We start from the raw sequence: 20,189 nt of genomic DNA, 5'->3' as shown, positions 1-20,189 counted from the left end.
GGCGCGAGGGAATGAGAGGGGGTAATGCAGGGGGAGGCGCGCGCGCGGGGTCAATCACGCGCGGGCGACGCGTTGTGTCCATTAATTGTAGTGTTTTAGGATAACTTTCGGAAGCTATTTGTCAACATTTTAGTACTGACTGATTATAAAAGAAAAAAATACGTGTATTTTTATTTTTAACAAGGATCAGTATATCAAAATTTGGCAGGAAGGTTTGATTGCACCCTGTATACAGTACGAATGTTTCCATTACGAAGTGGCGAAAATGTTACCAAAATAAGATTGTTGGTAAATTAATAAATTAGTTAATGTTGTATTGTCAATTAAGGTGTATTACAAGTATTATAATGCAAATGGAAAAAATATGAAAGCAAAAATACCTTTTTTTACCATAACAGTTTTGTTTGTAATTTAGAGGTTACTATCTTAACATGATCACGGCATTGACAATTGTGGTAATTTCGTTATCTGTGTGTTGTGTTATGGTGCATGTGGTGTGGGGGCGGCAGATGTCGATGGTATCAGCGCCCTTCGCGATGCGCACGCGCCGACTGTCAATACGCTCTTAAGGTGACACCGCGTTAAATTAAAAAAAACCGTGTTTTCAATGAGAGGCCGGCCCGGCCTCTCATTGAAAACAAGAAATGGAACAGCATTAAATGGAAAGGGCGTAAGCAACAAAATGGTTCTTGTTGCGTAATTTAAAAACCATAAATATATTATTTCATATAAGCTATGTGCAAATTAAAGTGTATGATTGAACCAATCTATGTACTTACAAATTTTGGAAGCTTTTAAATCACTCTCCACTGTTGGCAAAATTAGAATCCCTTTTACACAGAGGTCTTTTTGATCGATTACTCTGTGTTATAAAAGTTGAACAATCGTGTTATGCTATGGGTAATTCAAAAACAAAGACATGATGAATACTGACAATGAATTTTAATTTCTTAGCTTTAGTCATTGCTGAGAAAAATCGATATCGCTACAGCCAAATTATCAAGGCGTCGCCTTAAGGCGAAGGCTGCGCTGGTGAAACGACTGAGGGAAGTAATATCTAAGAAGTTGATTTCAGATCGCGGACCTATGTAATATTGGTTACGTTTTGTCAAACCCAGCCTACTTACATTGAATTAACACGTCATATCCGTTCTTCAATGGTACTTAACATAATCTTAAAAACGCAAAAGTAGTAGGTAAAATATTGAATATTTGAATTTATAAACTGTTTGTTAATGCCAGTATGTAATTTTACTTTTTTTGTAATATTTCGAAATTTGTTTTGCACTTTTCTTTCAAATCATATCATCAAATCTTAATGTCATGAATAGACCCAAAATTAATATCTTTTAATAGTTCTTTATCTATAGCAGCTACTAAAGGAAGTTGTGAAATATGCTTCACGCTGAAATCGGTGTCGCTAATCGGGTACCCGAGACATTCCACAATCCACAATTAAACCACGCTTTCTAATTTTTCTTTGTCAATTTCGTAGCTTTGCACTCCATGCATAATTCTTTGATATTTCAGACTCAGTCAGAATTTCAACTGTAGATATCTATGAACAGAAAATATTTAATGTGTTAGAATAAGATTCACATGTATGCTATGCAGAGTTAAATCGCATTATGTATGCGTTTACGAGTAAATGTGTGTTTTAATATAATATTATATATAAAGTGATATGCATAATGCATTACATAATTAGGCACAAAAAATTAAAAAGTTATTTACTCTATCCTACGAGATTAATAACATCGACGGTCCCTACGTATAAAGCGACATGTCAAAAGTAGTGGTTTTCAGGAGAGCGTTTTTAAGATTCAAACTGTTACTGTAGATTATCATAAAACATTATCACAATGTTTTTGGTTGATTTGTAAAGCTTAATGTAGGCCGTTTCTAATGATATAACACAATTTTAAATATTTTCAATATTTTCGCCAAAATTACAAGATGACCGTTTTTACGCTGAAAATTCAAGACAAATTCAGTCTTGAATTGTCTGCGTAAAAACGGTTAAGTCGTACATGTCCGTTTTTACGTTGAAAAAATAAAAATATTATATTAGGTCCTAAATTCATTCAGCACTTTATAAAATGATTCTTATTGTCATAATTTATAAGTTTACAATGTATGAGTAATATAAATTCTGGCTCTTCAGTAAGAAAAACTAAAAATACAGACATATATTTTTATACGCTGCTAATTTAAGAAGTTTTTTCTATGTAATAATGAACGAATAAAAGGACATGTCATCAATAACTATAGGTCTAAAATGAAAAATTCTAATGAAATGTGACTATTTGATAAGTTCAACTGTATAGATTTCAAAAGTCTACAAATTTTAGTATCAATGCATTAATTAATTCTGTTTTCACTAAAGGGTAAAACGAAAACATCATTTCTTCTTCTTGGTCTTTTCGGATACGTCTTGAGCAAGGTCAATTTCTTTTCCAATTTCCCTTCCCTAGGTGACCATTGACGACCTTAGACTTTTATTGCATCTTACATGAATAAATTCTTTGAGGCTTCGTTATAACTTCTACAGTGGACAAGTCTGGACCGTAAAATATAATTCTGAGTCTATTATTATATTCAGCTTTTACTGACTCTTGAGAATATAATCATGAAGGTCGTAATTTTGAGCATTACCATTAAATACAGAGCTGCATCGATATAACCATCTTACACGTTCCTCACAGGAACAAAATAGTGTTTCATTCCAATTGACGACTACCAAATTGACCGCAGAACATCTTATCTATTCTAATATTATTGAGCTGAAGAGTTTGTTTGTTTGAACGCCCTAATCGCAGGAATTACTAGTCCGATTTTGAAAATTCTTTTAGTGTTAGATAGCTCATTTATCGAGGAAGGTTATAGGCTATAAATTATCACGCTAAAATAAATACGAGCAAGGAAACAGAAGAAAATGGAAAAAACGGAGAAGATTATTTGAAAGGGCTTATTTACCGTCGTTAGTTTGTCTATCGATCGAACAAGGAGTGTTCTTTATAGTTTTTAATTAATGTTACATTATTTATTAACTGTTTTAAATAAAATAAACAATATTTCATTTAATACAAAAACAATCTAACGCCTTTTGTTCGCAAAACAAATATGCAGTCAATGTTCTTGCAAAGCCGCAAACATAATGATATTTTATTTAGTTTTTTAAATAAAGTAACATAATATAATATTTATAAGCTTTTAGTTTTCCGTGATTAATAATTGAAAATGGGAACCTATCAGAATTCGCTTTCTATATGTGGTCCGTCCGTCTATCGCCGAGGTTCATCTCAAAAACCGCAATAGCAGAAATGTTCACCAAATTACGTTTTTTTGTTGGCGCTTTAAGAAATATATTTAAATCAAAATAAAACAATGATTATTGTGGGGCTTCGAACAACAAACGAGATCTTTTTGCTCCATGTCCATACCGGTAAGGCCCTAATGGTTGTTAATCATGAAAAGAAGCCTCAGCTTCCGTTGCAGCCATTATTTAACGTCACTGATTATTTATAACACTTAAATATTCATATTGGTTAAAATTTGATTGAATGTGTGGCACTAGTCCCACTAAAAACAAACAAAAATCTCATAATAACTGAACGTAAATGATAACAAGTCTATAAATAATTCTCTACCTTAGAGGTATAAACGGACATGTACGACATGTCGCGGGACGGTGCGTAATTTCCAACGCGGTACAAGACGGTAAGTATAGATGTCCGCATCTACCACAGCAAAATCTAATAAAACACCCAACTTGTCGTCATTTACGTCTTTTTATCTTTGAAATTACTTGTGATAGAAAAAAAAATAATGTAGGAATATGCGTCTCATTGTATGGAAGTGTATGATGCATTAAAATTTTTTTGCTATTTGGACATGACCTTTTATACGTAGGGACCGTCGACATGTATGCGTCCCCTTAAGTAACATTAAGCATGTTGTGGGTAATGCATCGCGAAGAGGTGACGCTAGTCTATTACCGCTACATGGCGGTATTGGGGAATTTTTGCAATACCGGTATAATACCAGTATTGATATTTCAAAAACCGGTTTTCCGGTTTTTCAGTATTTTTGCGGTATTTATCAAAAAAGCGCTAAATCCTTTTTAATTTAATCGAATAAACAAAAAAAAACATTAAATCAACTTGTTTATTTAAAGTTTAACAGTTAAATATTGTTTTGTTCCTTACACTAAACAAATAAGTAAAAAAAACTTCTTATACTTAACCAACAATTTAAACATTAAAAAAACGACTATCATTTACATATAAGTTTCCAGTGATGGAATCCAGACAGACCCGGAGAAACTGGAAGCAGTTCAAAATTGGCCAACCCCGTAAGAACAAAACCGAAGTACGGGCATTCTTCGGCCAATGCTCATGCTGGCATTTTGTTAAGGGATTCTCGGAGACAGCCAAACCATTACATCGGCTGACATAAGATAAATAACAATTTAGTTAGGATAAGACTTCTGAAGATTCTTTTCAGAAACTGAAGAAACATCTGTGTGAAACACCAATCCTGGAGTATCCACAAACTGAAGGTCAGTTTATAGTCAACACGGATGCAAGCAACACGGCCATCGGAGGGGTGTTAGGTATCTCAAAAACAGGGTGAAAGAGAAGTTGTTATTGCATATTTCAGCAAATCATTCATTATCTAAGCCCTCTGGCTTCTCTCTAGAAACTTGTGTGTGACAAGAAGGGAACTCTTGGCTGTCGTAAAGACGCTACAACATTTTAACAAATATCTTATCGGCAGACAGTTTTTACGGTGAACTGATCATGCAGCCTTGAAGTGGCAACTGCAATTCAAGAATCCAGAAGGTCAAGTAGCTCGATGGATTGAACATGAACAGCTCCAGGAGTTTGACTTCAAGACGGAACAGCAGCGGAAAGACGCATGGGAATGCACTTACACGAAGGCCGTGTTCGGAAGACTGCAAACATTGTGTTAAGCAGGAATCTAACGAAGTAACATTAAAGTTAACGAGAACAAGTCCTTTGGGTCTCTGGGAGAATAATGCTATGAGGGAGGCTCAAGAAAGAAATGACGACCATCGGCACATCATCACATGGAAGAAAACTCGAGTGTACTGGGCGCAATGGGATAGTCTGATACTTCGAAACGGAATACTCTACCGAAAATGGGAGAAGACTAACGGCAGAGAGTTCTATCTTCAGATAGTTGTCCCAAGAACGAGAGTACCAGATGTTCTTCATGAAATACACAGCATAAGAGTCAGCAGGTCTTTCTCTCCAAATCCTTCGAAACCTAGCATATAACATTATTATAATAATAATTAGTGTAACTAAGAAATATGCCAATTGCCAACACAGGACTCACACACACACAGCAAAACTATTATTTTACTAGCAGTTGATTTTGAGTGTATTGGTATACTTTCAATTGTTTCATAAATCATAATATTGTGTTGAAAACACTTGTGCGTATACAAAAATACATTAAAGCTAAAATACCGAAAAACCGGTATTTTTCTCTTTAGCACCGGTATTTAAAAATGGTCTAAATGGTGCGGTATTACCGGTTTTCCGGTAATACCAATTACCGGTATCCATGCCCTAATCACCACACAGACAGACAAACAAACATGTTATTTTTACTCTAAGCAAAATATACCTCCATGGTTATAAATAATAGGTATGTACTTATAGTAGGTAGGTACTCTAGTTTTACTGTCTTAATTAACTTAAAAGAAAATAATTTCAAAGTCAATTTCAAGTATATTCTTGTAAAATTTAAATTTGTAAATCAATGAAGAAATCTTGGCTAAGCTATATTGCAGTTGCAGTACTAAATATTGCAGTTTTAATGCCATAATAGTTATAATATCTACTTTACACTAAGTTATATAATATTATGATAATATTATATCCAATAATTCACTCAAAAATGTAACCAAAATGCAGATGGTCGATGCACATGCCATCCTATTTTACATGCAAATCGGGGTATTAATAAAAATGCAAAAGAAGCATTATGAGTGTATAATTTTTTTATTACCGAATATAGTAACGTACCTACTCAGGCACTTATTCGAGCTAAAAAGTTTAATGCATTTTTATTAAGCCAGTAATAAAATTTACACAATACTTTTTACCCGACTGCCAGGAAGGGTTATGTTTTTAGCTCGTATCTTGTATGTATGTAACTAGGTATGTATGTATATATTGTAATATTCTTTATTACCTTGTATCTAGAGAACCGCTAAACGTATTTTCACATTTGAGGTAGGCAAGTATCGTTATTGTTGAATTAGTTTAATGTAAAGTTGCGACAAAATAAAACAGAGACCCATGACAGGCCACAATTTACTATATTCCAAAATATAAAACGTTAAAATTATAAGTTATACACTTATAATAATAGTTATAAGTAGACATCGGATTATATGCACGATCAAAGTGCCGAAATATGCATGCAAATATGCACGAAAAAATGGCCGAAATATGCACAAAATATGCACAATCAAAAGTCACTTATTATAAAAATAACCCGTTTGCTCGTTATTTAAAAAAAAATATTTATTTTTGTAAGTGTTTTCCGGTGTTGCTCATAATAAATGCACTAATTTTCGTAATTTCATTAAATCCAGGACTTTTTCTTCTTTCCTTACTTACAATCTTAGTGCCCATGGAAGTTAATTACCGACTTTATTCAATTTTTTTTCAAATGTGGCCAACTACAAAGAAACATTTTGTTTCTAGAAAGATGTTGTACTTCGGGTGTTTTGCGGAAGTCTTTAAACAAGGGTGGGCTACATATTTGAAGGATTTTGATCTATCATACCTCTGTTTCGTGGCCTCGGTGTGTATTATGATAGCTAGTTTGGAGACAACGAGGGCATAATATGGCCGAAATATGCACTATCAACGAAAAAATGCCAAAATATGCACTATCGCCTAAAAAGCCCCATTATATGCATTTGCATATGCAAGTATGCAAATGCATATAATCCGATGTCTAGTTATAAGTAATTTGAATTTTTAAAACGTGATAATATGACCAAAATCTAAAATATCCAAATTCAAGAATTTGGCCACAAAAACGAAATTTCACGCGTGGGCCCAATTTTCTTCGCCTAATGAAGTAATTTTACGTTAGGTTGTAACCTTTGAGTTAAATTAATAATTGTCATTATTTTAATTAGCATGACAACGAGCATATGGCTGCAAGGCGGAGGTAACCCTTAGGGTTTGATAACTGTGAAATCATAATTGTCCCTTATATTACCGTACCTTCTTGGCCATATGTCACTCGAAATATTTGGGTCACTATAAAGATTGTTTTATGGGTTAATGTTGTAAAAATAATAATGGTTTTCATTAATTTTTATCTTTAAATTAGAATTATAGTTAGTTTCACAGTTAGATCACTGATTACTAAATAAATAATAATAATTACTACGTTAGGTGGTGTTCAAAATTTTTGCGTATTATGTACCTACTTGATCTAAATATTTTATTTTAACCTCTCGAATACCGGGATGTCAAAATTCTATTGAGCCGCAATGCTCGAGTTCTATGCCGCCATTTTTTTTTTAAATTTTACACCAATCAGCAACGAATTTAGGGCATACTTTTTGTAGCCAACTTCATACTCTTAAAAATAATGCATTGAACAAACAAAATTAAACCTTATACGCACTAAAATAAGTTAAAAAACTGCGTGAGGTCGAGTGCTGTCAGGTGGCTCGATAGCGAGTCAGTGGTACACGGAGTTATTTTACGGGTGGCTCGATATGGTGTCAAGGTTCAAGAAGTTAATAGTTATGTAGTTATTTAATCTTATGATAAGGCAAAATTTAGGTAACATACAGATTTATTTATTTAAGTATTTATTTTGTTCAATATTACAATAATATTACAAAATACAAGAAATGTTGCCGCAAAAACTACAAAGCATTGAGGTACTATAATACTTTATCTATGCTACAAAGAGTTTATCTGGACAAGATGTGGTCAAATATCAAGATAATATTGCCAAAGTGGGAAACATAACGATTGAAAGTGATAAGAACAGTTTTTTTAATAATTAAAGATTTTTCTTCCTCATATTCTTATTAAAAAAAACACTGCAACGCCAAGAACTCTACAGCAATGATACTTTTAACTGTGTGAAAAGTTAGTGACAACTGACAGGGGAGTGTGATCCCGTAGGCCGTAGGCCGTAGCACATCAATTGGTTTATCTGAGTTATCTGTAATCGGTGATTATCCTATCAAACAATAATTACAGTAGCTCTTTGGTCTTTCTCATGCGGGCCATTACATGTGCTAATGACTTTTCTAATTTGTAGCCGACCTTTCTTAAAAAAATTAACTCACCGAAAAAAGGGCTTAAAAGCAGCAGTAGTTAGTATATCGACGAAGTTGGACCGGCGTACATTGCGCCTCAAAATATTTGATCAGTAAGTAAGTAATTGCAACGACTGAACATAATATTATAGTCCATACAATTAGCGGCTGTTAGCAGAAGTCTTTTTCAACTTTATTTTGCCAATGTCTGCCGCCTCAATGCCTTACCGATGTCAGAGTTATAACGCCTCCGTGGTATAGTGGTATAGAGTGGCTCTTGACTCGGAGGTCGTGGGTTCGATTCCCGCGTTGGAAACATGGTATTTCCAAGTTTGGTTAGGACAATGCAGGCTGTCGGTTTTCCGTCCCACTGGGTTATGAGAGTAAAGGAATAGAGAGTGCTCTTGTATACACTTGGGCACCATAAAATTACTCCTGCGTAGCTGGCCTGGTTTCAATGAAACCTGCCACCGTCACCGAAACCGGTGTGGGAGCTATTAGATATTATTATAATGTCAGAGTGGCTCAATTTAAGACGTCTTTACCCTACCTCATAAGAGTTCTCTACTACCCTTGGCCATAAAATCCCAATAATAAAACCATAGTGGACGCTCACCAAAAACAACACCACAGTTTATCGATGAGCAGATAGCTGACCGCATCTGTATGGTAATGCCCATATATGGTAATGTCCATATGCCGCGCCACCTGGTGAATTAATTAGATCATTACGTCGGCGCGTGCGCAGCGACATCCCTGCTCGATGGTAATCTATGATGGGGTGGACTCATCACGTAAAACCAACGATTTGGCAGATGTAAATTCATCACTTTGACCATATTATTATTAATGAATAGTCTAAAGATTTTGCAAAAGCGCTGAAAGATCAATTTTTATTAATATTTATATGACCAAGGGTGCATACAGCAGCGTCATGAATTTTACCATACAAAAGTTAAAAAGACACTTTGAGCGCTGCTACTTTCACAGCAAAGTCTGCATAGGGGACCCATTCACATCCTAAATTATTACATCTAAGATATAACGTAGGTAGTTTTGTTACACCCTGTAAAATATTAACGAAGGTAATGCAATGTTGATATTTTTGCGTAAATTATACGATTTCAAAACCAAGAGCCACACGAAGAAATAATAACTCAAAATATAGTTATTGTTAATCATACCTTTTTATGGTTTACCGTTTCATGATCAAGGCTATAACGTAACTCTTGTACTATTGTAACCTTCTCAAAAGTAAAAGCAGTCGTATTATACCTAGTAACATGCTATAGTAACCTAATATTGTTCGTATCGGTAACTAGAGAGCGTAGCGGATACAGTAATGGTAGGTTTGCTGTGCATGTCAATCTAGGAAACATCATTGACGCCTATCTATAATCAGTGTCCGTATCATGATTTATAACAGTAGCTAATAGATAACGGCCGCTAGTCTATCTGTACTAAAACTATCCTATGTCCTTTCTCGGGACTCAAATTATCTCAATACCAAATTTCAGGAAAAACGGTTCAGCGTTTTGGACGTGAAGAGGTAACAGATAGACAGACACACTTTCGCATTTATAATATTAAAGTTTAGAAAGGTTTGATTTCTAGAAGATGTTCTTACTTGTTTTCCTCTTAGTTTCTATGAGCGAGATGGTTATGGCGTTAGATCCTTTAGGGCAGCATCATTTTTGTGGCGGAAGTCAGAATCCTTTTTCCTGTTCTTGAGATACAGCCTAATGAGTGAGTAACAGACATACGGACAGACAGAGAGACGGACAGACAGACAACGAAGTCTCAGTAATAGGGACCCGTTTTTACCCCTTGGCTCCCGCTACCATATGTGCAATGTGTGCAATACACACGGGCGCCATCCTCTAGGGGCACCAAATCGCCATCTTTAGGGGCGCCAAAACCAAGGATCCGAAAAATTTGCCTAAAGCAGGCCTGTCCCACTCGCGCCTTTAGGTATCGAACTGTAAGTATCCCTTTAAAGGGGCAGATCACAAGGGACTCACAAGCGAGCGGTGACGCGCGCGCAAGATTTTTTCGTCGCATATATCTATGTACTGATTTAACCGCTGTGACAGAATCATTATTAATCTGATAAATATGAACAATTGAAAAAAATCAAAGAAATATTTCAATAAAGTCATTTAAGACTTTAAAATACAAAAAAAGATAAAATAATACACAAACATAGCAAATAAACCAATTTGTTACAAACAAACCGCATACTACACATAAATAAACACAAGTTACTATGTTTAAGTTGTAAAAAAATCCTGACCAGCTCCTACACTATAATCGAATATAAAACTATTATAAAATATACGTTGGGTTACTAAAATTTGATTATTACTATAAAAAAGTTTGCTATTAGTAGCTATAGTAATTAAAAGAAGATTATTTTATTTTCTAAAAGGTGACAATCTTGATTTCGTCAGAAAGGGTACCTCTTACGCGATAGAAAGAGAGCATGTGCATGTAGGCAAATATAATTGTAGGCACCTAGCACTGCGCGGTCGGAATTTGAACTTTATAGTATCACAGCAAGAGTTGTTATTTTTTTAAACGGGTTTCACGAGTTGGACTTCTGTTGGTACTACTAATATATATTCTGTGCCTTAAGGGGCGCCAAAATCCTTTTTTTGCACACAGGCGATAGTAGCCCTTACGGGGGCCCTGCTGGCGGCATCGGCGGGCTTTGCAGGCTCCACTAAGCAAACTTTGAGATTGGCCATTCTAGGGGTTTTAACGCCTATCCGTCAGTAACTAGTCCGCGACTTCTAGTATGCAAAATCATGACATTCAGTACAACTACAAGTCACAATAGCAGCAAATAGTCTGTATTCACTACGAGTATTCTGTAATATTCTACACGGTGTACTCTTATTTTATCAACATTCATCTAGTTAGTAATTTCGAAGTTCAATTATTATAAACAACAATCAATTTAATTATTATTTGTTTCTGGTTTCTGCTCTTGTTTTGTAAAAAACATTAATTTTACAAATCGACAAAATAAATAAAGTTTTTAAAGGGGCCGGATTAGCAAAAGTTTACTGTAACCTTTGCTAATCCGGCTCCTGGCTAGCCCGGCGGCGCACCTTGAAATGCGACATGCCAATCACTGGTTAATTTAGGTACTTACATAAACATTATATTGCCCAATATTTTTGTAGATACTTTTTTTTTTAATTACTGATAAGTGCCTATTCTTTAGGAAAATCATTTTTGTAGTTCAGATAAAACGATTTGATTTTAAGGTATTGTAATATGTAAAAATCTAGGCAGTAGGTACTCTATAATCCGATAAATTCGCTCATCCGACACGGTCATGCAAAACGTTTGTCAGATTAACGGGGGTCTACTGTATATTTAGAAATAATTTTTGAGAGAACATTATTAAATCTCTGTTGTTCCCACTTATTGAATTTAAAAACAGCTTTGGCTTAGTCATCGCCACCCTTTAATCCCTATATCGGAAAGTAATATAAATCATTTTCGTTACAACCAGATGTACCAGGGCCGGTAAGGGATCCACCTGGAGGACCGGGGGCCGAACCCTTTGTCTTAGATGCCCCGGCAAGATATAGGGCCCTTTAAGGAGCGGAAAAAATAATTAGTCTGTCCCTGCAATTATGTATATTTAGTAGAAATTATAATGCCCTCGCACACTAAAGACGAGTTGCATAATGATATACTACAAAGAAAAATATTTTTGAGTGTAAATACTCTAAACCAGCTAAAGAAACATCCTAATTTTATGTACTCTTTAATATTGGTCGTATGGGTCCAATGAACAAACATAATATACTTTTAAAAATTATGTCTTTTATGTAAGTACTTACACAAGAACTTTTAATCATCATATCAATAAGTGCGGTTTTATCTTAAAGTTTAAATCAATAATTAAAAAAAGCTACAAAATATGCAATCATCAACTAACGCCTATAATGTGCGCTACATCTCCCTAAGGAGTGTGGTTTACTGAAGTATCCAATTTGCCGGGCACCTGGACACGTCTAGGGGTTGGGGGATGATCGTTATTAACGACTAACGGCACCTTGACGATGGATTAAAAAAAGTCAAGAAAAAGCCTTAGTGCCTTGTGCCTTATCACACTGGCGATTGGCGAGCGATTTGAAAGCGACGCGACTGCGCAGCGCACAAGCCGCGCGCGCGATTCCGCGGCGTGCACGTCGCGATAGCGCAGCGTCGTCGCGGCGTGGCATGGACGCCATTTTGTACACTCGTCTACACAGATTATTATTATATTTAGTAGACTCGTCTAGGGAGTGACGTCAGAATCCATTTTGCTGCTGCTGCGTGCACGCCGCGCAATCGCGGCGTCATCGCGGCGTGTGCGCTGCGCAGTCGCGTCGCTTTCAAATCGCTCGCTAATCGCCAGTGTGATAAGGCCCTTAAAGTAAGCTAGTATGTTTTCTCTTGTTAGTAGACTCCAGTATATGAAGAGCATGTACGAAAGTAATTCATATCTATCTGTAATTTGAAATCAATAAAGTAAAATATTTTGGTGAAAACATTTTATGTTTAATTAAATAATGCAGGAAAAAAGGAAAGAAAACCTGCATTTAGACAGATATTGTATTTACTTATTCATATTAACAATAAAGAAATACATAAGTACATAAGTTATGTTTTACACTTATTGGTTAACTGAAAGGGATAACTAGCTGTGCGCAGTCGATAAGGCCGCCATTTTTATTCTTTTTTTTTTATTTTTTTTAAATTGCACTTTTAATATTGTCATCAAATAAAGAGTTTATTAAAGGCTTAAATCGTGTTTAGTTTTTTATTGTTTTCTGATCTATTCAATTTTGATAAACCTAAAATATTTGTGGCTGCATTTTTAATGGGATTTTACCCATAATCATCCTATCCTGGTTCCTCGATTTTATGGTAATATCTAATTTGTAACTCACAGGAAGGATGTGCGTAAAAAAGTAGCCGCGCGTTAAATTTATGCGACAAGCTTTCACTGATGCCTATAATGTATTCGTGGGGTAAAGGCAAATTTTTGTACCTTAGGTAGGTACTATTTATATTATTAGATAGATACCACCTAGACCTGTATCAGCTGTCAGACATTTTATGTAGGTTACACGCTAAAACCTACATAAAAATGTTCCTACTTCCTATTGGGTTTCTAATCTCTGTGTTGCGATAAACTAAAAAGTTTTTGTTATATACGTTTCAGCCATCAGTTTAAATTGGCAAAAATGACTACAGTCTACTCGTTAGAGTAGACTGTAGTCATTTTTGCCAATTTTTTGCCAAAAAAAACGCTATAATAATTTAACCTGAGTAGGTTCGGCGTCTATTCGATGAGAACGAGAGTTCGTTCTCATCGAATAGACGCCGAAACTAGAGTGAAACTTTGTATCTGACTACCTGTAGCTCTACCATGAGTGTTTTTATCGATTCTCGATTATATGGCAAATTTTACAGCTCCTCTAGCGGTCACTTGCGGAACTAAAATCGCCATACTAAATATTTACGTAGTCGGTATCGAGTATCGATAAATACTACAGCTAAACTCATGGTAGAGCTACTGGAGGTTGTACAATTTGCGACAAATTGTAAGCTCTCTCAGAATTACCTCAAACTTCAAAGTTACATCACCGCCACCACTATATCTAGATATTTATACCGTTACCTGTCACCACTGTCTTATTGTCTAAAACCTAATAAGTATAATGTAACTAATATGTGTTATAATATAACCAATCATCTTTTTATAAGCTGCACAGTGCACGTATGGTTTGCACACAATGCACCAGTGACCAGATGTGGCTTACAAGCTGCGATTAGACAATATCCAATCACGCGCCATCCATCCACAATCCACATCTACCCCTATCCAATTAAAGCTCTTGTGTAATAAAAAACATCATTTATACTCATTTACATACAAATGTTTTATAAATGTCCTTAATTTGGTCATTGTTGGGACTTTTTTGCGTAATATCGGGGACCTGTTTTTTTGGGCGCGAGCCTTTTAAAAAAAGTTTTTATTGATGGCCTGCATAATTTTGATCGCGTGCGCGGAACCTGTATTTCATTAGGCATTCAATGGTTTCTTTTGTTATTTAAGATCACGAGCTTGATCCTCAGAAGCAGATAAATTATAATATTCTTGACAATATATTGCATGATAAACGCGTGTTTTATAAGAGCCAAGAACCGGTATTGAAATAAATCGTCTAAAAAGTCTTGTCATCAAAGTTTTACGAGTTACGACATATCTACTTATAATATTATTTTAGAGCCAAAAGACACAAGAGAGACCTTTAGATATCGCATGAATCCGTTGTAATAATATTATATATTATATTTTTTTAATATACTTTTTTTTATTTTTTATTTATTTACCATTTAAAACAATACATATTACAAAACATATAATATATCATCGAGAAACCACGAAGGTTTATTAAGACGACTTACCTTCATATTTGATTTGAGTTGATCTGAGTTCAGCCAATGTTCTAGAATCTAGCCTAATCTTTTTTAGATTTAATCAAAAGTCACAGAAACAATAAAACTTATCAAGTAAGCTAAGAATTTTAAGAAATGCCTGATCAAGTCCTCAACATGTTTTTAATTTCTTAAGACGTTGCTCTTTTTAATTTTAAGGCGTAACCAATAAGAATACAAATCAAGCAACTGCTGCAATAGTTTTCTCATATTATTATTGTATTTTATTAAAAATTATATAGGAAATATTGAATAAATAGATAATAATTATTATCTATTTATTTATATTATAAATTTTTTTATGAAATTAAATTTTTTATTTAAGTACGGTATATTAACGTTTTTATTTATGAAAATCTTCTACTTATTGAGGTTTATTTATGACATAAAAAAATATTCAGTAAGTATATAAAAAATGTTTTAATAATAATAATTAATAATTAAAATTATTCTTTCCCGCCTAGTTGAAGTAAAAGAAAATGCGTACCTTGCAATTTGCCTAACAATAAAAACTAAAAAGTTAAAAACTACTGATAGCGCCTTGAAATAAATATAAGCAACATCTATTGACATGTTCCCTCAAGATTTTCTCAGGAAATCAGAAAGTTACTCAACAAAGAGTCACAGATAGAACCTTCTTATTGTCTGCTGTTCTAAGAACTTGGTAATAATTTAATAATAATAAGCTTTATTTGCCACTACAAATATTAGGTATAGTTTTCCTCAAACGTCTCCGTGGTCCAGTGGTTCAGACTTCAGAGCGTGGATCTAGTGAGTCTAGAGCCACGCTCTGAACCACTGGTCGTGGTCGAGATCGTGGGTTCGATTCCCGCGTTGGAATCATGCTATTTTCAAGTTTGGTTTGGACAATGCAAGCTGATCACCTGATTATCTGATAAGTAAGATGATCCATGCGTCGGACCACGGATGGGCATGTAAAAGTCGGTCCTGCGCCTGATCTCTCGCCAGTCGTGTCGGTCTTCCGTCCCACTGGGTTATGAGAGTAAAAGGAATAGAGAGTGTTCTTGTGTACTGCGCATACACTTGGGCACTATAAAATTACTCCTGCGTAACGGGTCTGGTTTCAATACAACCGGCCACCGTCACCGCAACCGGTGTGGGGAGTTATTATAGTTTTCCTACACACAGGCCAATGCCAGCCTTTGATAATATGATTTTAGTTATCCCTGAATGAAACATGCAGCACCTACATACAGTAAAAAATTTAATAATACCAATTACTAAATACTGTTGGTGCTTATTCTTACAATCTATACTAATATTTTAAAGCGGAAGAGTTTGTTTGTTCGTTTGTTTGTTTGAACGTGTTAATCTCAGGAACCGATTTGAAAAATTATTTCAGTGTTAGACAGCCCATTTATCGAGGAAGGCTATAGGCTATTATTTATCACGCTAAGACTAATAGGAGCATAGAAATAGAGGAAAATGTGGAAAAAACGGGGGGAAGTTATTTGCAAGGGCTTACCCTTTCAAATTATTTCCCCCCGTCTTTTCCACATTCAACGCGCTAATCTCAGGAACTACTAGTCCGATTTGAAAAATTCTTTCAGTGTTAGATAGCCCATTTAACAAGGAAGGCTATAAGTATCTAATAGGCTATATTTAATCACGCTAAGACTAGTAGGAGCGAAGAAATAAAGTAAAATGTGGAAAAAACGGGGGAAATTATTTGAAAGGGCTTATCTCACGAACTACTGGAGCAATTTTTCTGTTATTTGGCAGAGATTAGAAGTAGACTTTTTTTGTGGAATAATTTGTCTGAGAAATATTTAATTTGTATTTCACAGATATGGCACCCGCTGTGCCACAACGAAGTGGCACAGCAGGTGGATCTGTTCCATTGCACTCTCAGTGAATTTACACATAATTGCCTGTTTGTCATTTGTTATGGGAAGATAAGTGATTATATACAAAAGTAATAATAGTTTGGTTTGTATTAATTTATTAAGATTTATTTACCAAGGATAGATTTTACTTACAATTTTTTACTTAAATTAATTATTGATGGATTAGATATTATATAATATACTGGTTATGGTTTTATAATTATTGTTATTAATTTTATCGTTTTAATAGTGGATACTGATGAACTCATTATTTTAATTTTTTAACTAAATTTGTAATACAATTTTATGTACACTACTATCGCATTAGGTAAACCCTATAATGATAGTTTAAGTGTGTGATGATGAAATAAATAAATAAATAAATTTACGCGGGCGAAGCCGTGCGAAACGTCTAGTCTAGTACATAATAATAAGTGTGATAATATTATAGGCATATCTTGAACATCTGTTCAAGATATGCTGGTACATAATAATATATTTTTTGATTTACTATTTTTGAGCTAAGTACCCAATTTAACATGCGAGAATAATTACTTGGCGTAAGAAATATTATTCTTAATTAATATTATAATTAATATATTATATAATTAAGTAAGGTAAGTTTTTTAATTTCTTACCTTACAATAAATATAATCACTTATTATTAACTTTTTATGAACCTTACCTTCTTCTATAAATTGTAACTGTGTGTCACTCATGAGTCATGACTCATTCATGCATTGGTAATTTTATTAAAAAAAAACAAGGTGCACACACAGACGATGGACCTGCCAATAAAAAAAAACTCAAATATGTTACCAGTTCCTGGTACAACGGGAGTTGTAGCCCGTGAGACCCCGTGACTCACCGGGAGAGGAATCTCCGGTGACTCACACTTTTACTCTGAGTCTGACCCCTCACATCACGCCACCAAAAATGGATCTGCCGAGCTTAAATTACATTTTAAATATATTTTTCTGATTTATTTCGTTGCCGGTCCCAAGGCAGCTTTAGCATGTCCCTCGCTCCCTGAGATCATATCAAAGGGTTTTCGTGGTTGGAAACCGCTGTCGATCCTGGTGACACAGGAGATACAGAGGTGTTTACATGTTTGGTGGGCCAAAACCGGTTAAAAAATCATAAATTACATGATATTTCAATGATTGCCATGTTTCCTGGTTATTAAATTGGTATAATGCTTTAACCTCCTGAATCATTCGGACGAGTTTTTTTTTTAATGAAATAAGGGGGCAAACGAGCAAACGGGTCACCTGATGGAAAGCAACTACCGTCGCATATGTACACTCGCAACATTAGAAGAGCTGCAGGTGCGTTGCCAGCCTTTTAAGGGGTAACAGGGGAGGGTAGGGAAGGGAATTAAAGGGTAAGGGATTGGGCCTCCGGTAAACTCACTCACTCGGCGAAACACAGACGCCGGTTTTCTGTGAGGACGTGGTATTTCTCCGGTCGAGCCGGCCCATTCGTGCCGAAGCATGGCTCTCCCACGTCAGTTGTCACGTCACGAGTTGATCAGTTTTTGCAGTAGCATCTTAGCATTAAGTAAACTTATGCTGCGAATCATTTTTCCGTTTGCTAATCTTTGATGCCATATTGTAATATATTATTATCTTTTATTATTCAAATAATAATAAGCATACTTAATTAATAATTACCCATTATAATAATTTGATGAATGGTTATTCAAAGTCGGTGTTTGGCTCTATCTACTTTACATAGACAAACTTTTTTTTTTTTTAAGGTGGACGCTTCACACCACGTCAGTCTGGCCCCGTGCTAAGTACCTGAAGGACTTGTGTTACAGACAACGGAAATATATTTAATACTTTTATACTATACATATATTTAAGATTTTTATTATAATATCATACACATATTTAATACACATCCAGACCCGGGAACATTGAAAAACTTTTTGTTCCGTCGGCGGGATTCGAACCCGCGACCCCCGGCTTGAGTTGCCAACTTGCCACACACTCTAACCACTGAACCACGGAGGTCGTCAAAAAACTCCCAAAAGGTTCCCATGTTACAGTCCGAAACAGGATTTTGAAGGAAATGAGCAAAATTCCCACATCAACATATTGATGCATCGACCATCGTGAGAAGTGTGCAGGCTTTGGTGTTCGGCATTAGACGGAAGCACAGCCGGTTTTGGCGAAGGAAGTGATATCATTTAATTATTTCCTTTCTCGTGCTTATTATGAGAAAATAAGATGCATTATTAATTTACATGGCGCCAAATATGTCAATGTCCGACAAATTAGTAGGGGGAAGTAGGGGGAAGGGGGTATCTTAGGCACAAAATTGTATAATTCTAAATACGAGAAAATTTATACGTGGGAGAGCCATGCTTCGGCACGAATGGGCCGGCTCGACCGGAGAAATACCACGTTCTCACAGAAAACCAGCGTGAAACAACGCTTGCGCTGCATTTCGCCGAGTGAGTGAGTTTACCGGAGGCCCAATCCCCTACCCTATTCGCTTCCCTGCCCTCAACTATTCCCTTCCCTTCCCCACCTTCCCCTATTCCCCCCTTCCCTACCCTCCCCTATTACCCTATTCCCTCTTAAAAGGCCGGCAACGCACTTGCAGCTCTTCTGATGCTGCGAGTGTCCATGGGCGACGGATGTTGCTTTCCATCAGGTCACCGATTTGCTCGTTTGCCCCCTTATTTCTTAAAAAAAAAAAAACGAATTATTACGCTAGTGTTTAGTGAGACTACTTGTAGTCGAGGTTGTTATTTTTTTAGAGTTCCGTACCCAAAGGGTAAAAACGGGACCCTATTACTAACACTTCGTTGTCCGTCCGTCTGTCTGTCTCCAGGCTGTATCTCAAGAACCGCTATAGCTAGACTTCTGAAATTTTTACAGATTGTGTATAATATAATATCTGTTGCCGCTATAACAACAAATACTTACTGAAAACAAAATAAAATTAATATTTAAGGGGGGCTCCCATACAACAAACGTGTATTTTTCGTCCTTTTTCGCTCTATATCAATAATGGCAAGAGGTAGGCACTTGAATTTTTCACACATTCTTTTGTTATATGTGTATTTTAATATTAATAATGTAAAATTAAATAAAAATTTAAGGAGGGTCCATACAAAAAAGTAAAAACACAATTGTTATCTAGCCTATTTTTGGTCTGTATCGGTACGGAACTTCGTGCGCGAGTCCGATTCGCACTTGGCCGATTTTTTATAATTCAGCCATTAGATTACTCATATTCATCTTGAACTTAGGTACTACTTACAGAAATTAAATTAAACTTAACTTAGGTAGGTACTGTTTGAAATAAAAAAAAACTGTCATTTTAAAATTATTTATTATAGCTTACAAAACAATAAAACATAATATATTTTATATTATTGGTTTGTTTTAAGTATGTACATATTATTAGATTTAATGAAAAATAAATTCATTCATCTATTGTAAAAAGAAGTCATTGTAACTACAGAAAACTTACTGCATAGTTTC

This window comes from Aricia agestis, chromosome 4 (assembly GCF_905147365.1).
Source record: "Aricia agestis chromosome 4, ilAriAges1.1, whole genome shotgun sequence".
Taxonomy (NCBI): Eukaryota; Metazoa; Arthropoda; class Insecta; order Lepidoptera; family Lycaenidae; genus Aricia; species Aricia agestis.
Note: the sequence above shows the minus strand (reverse complement) of the source record.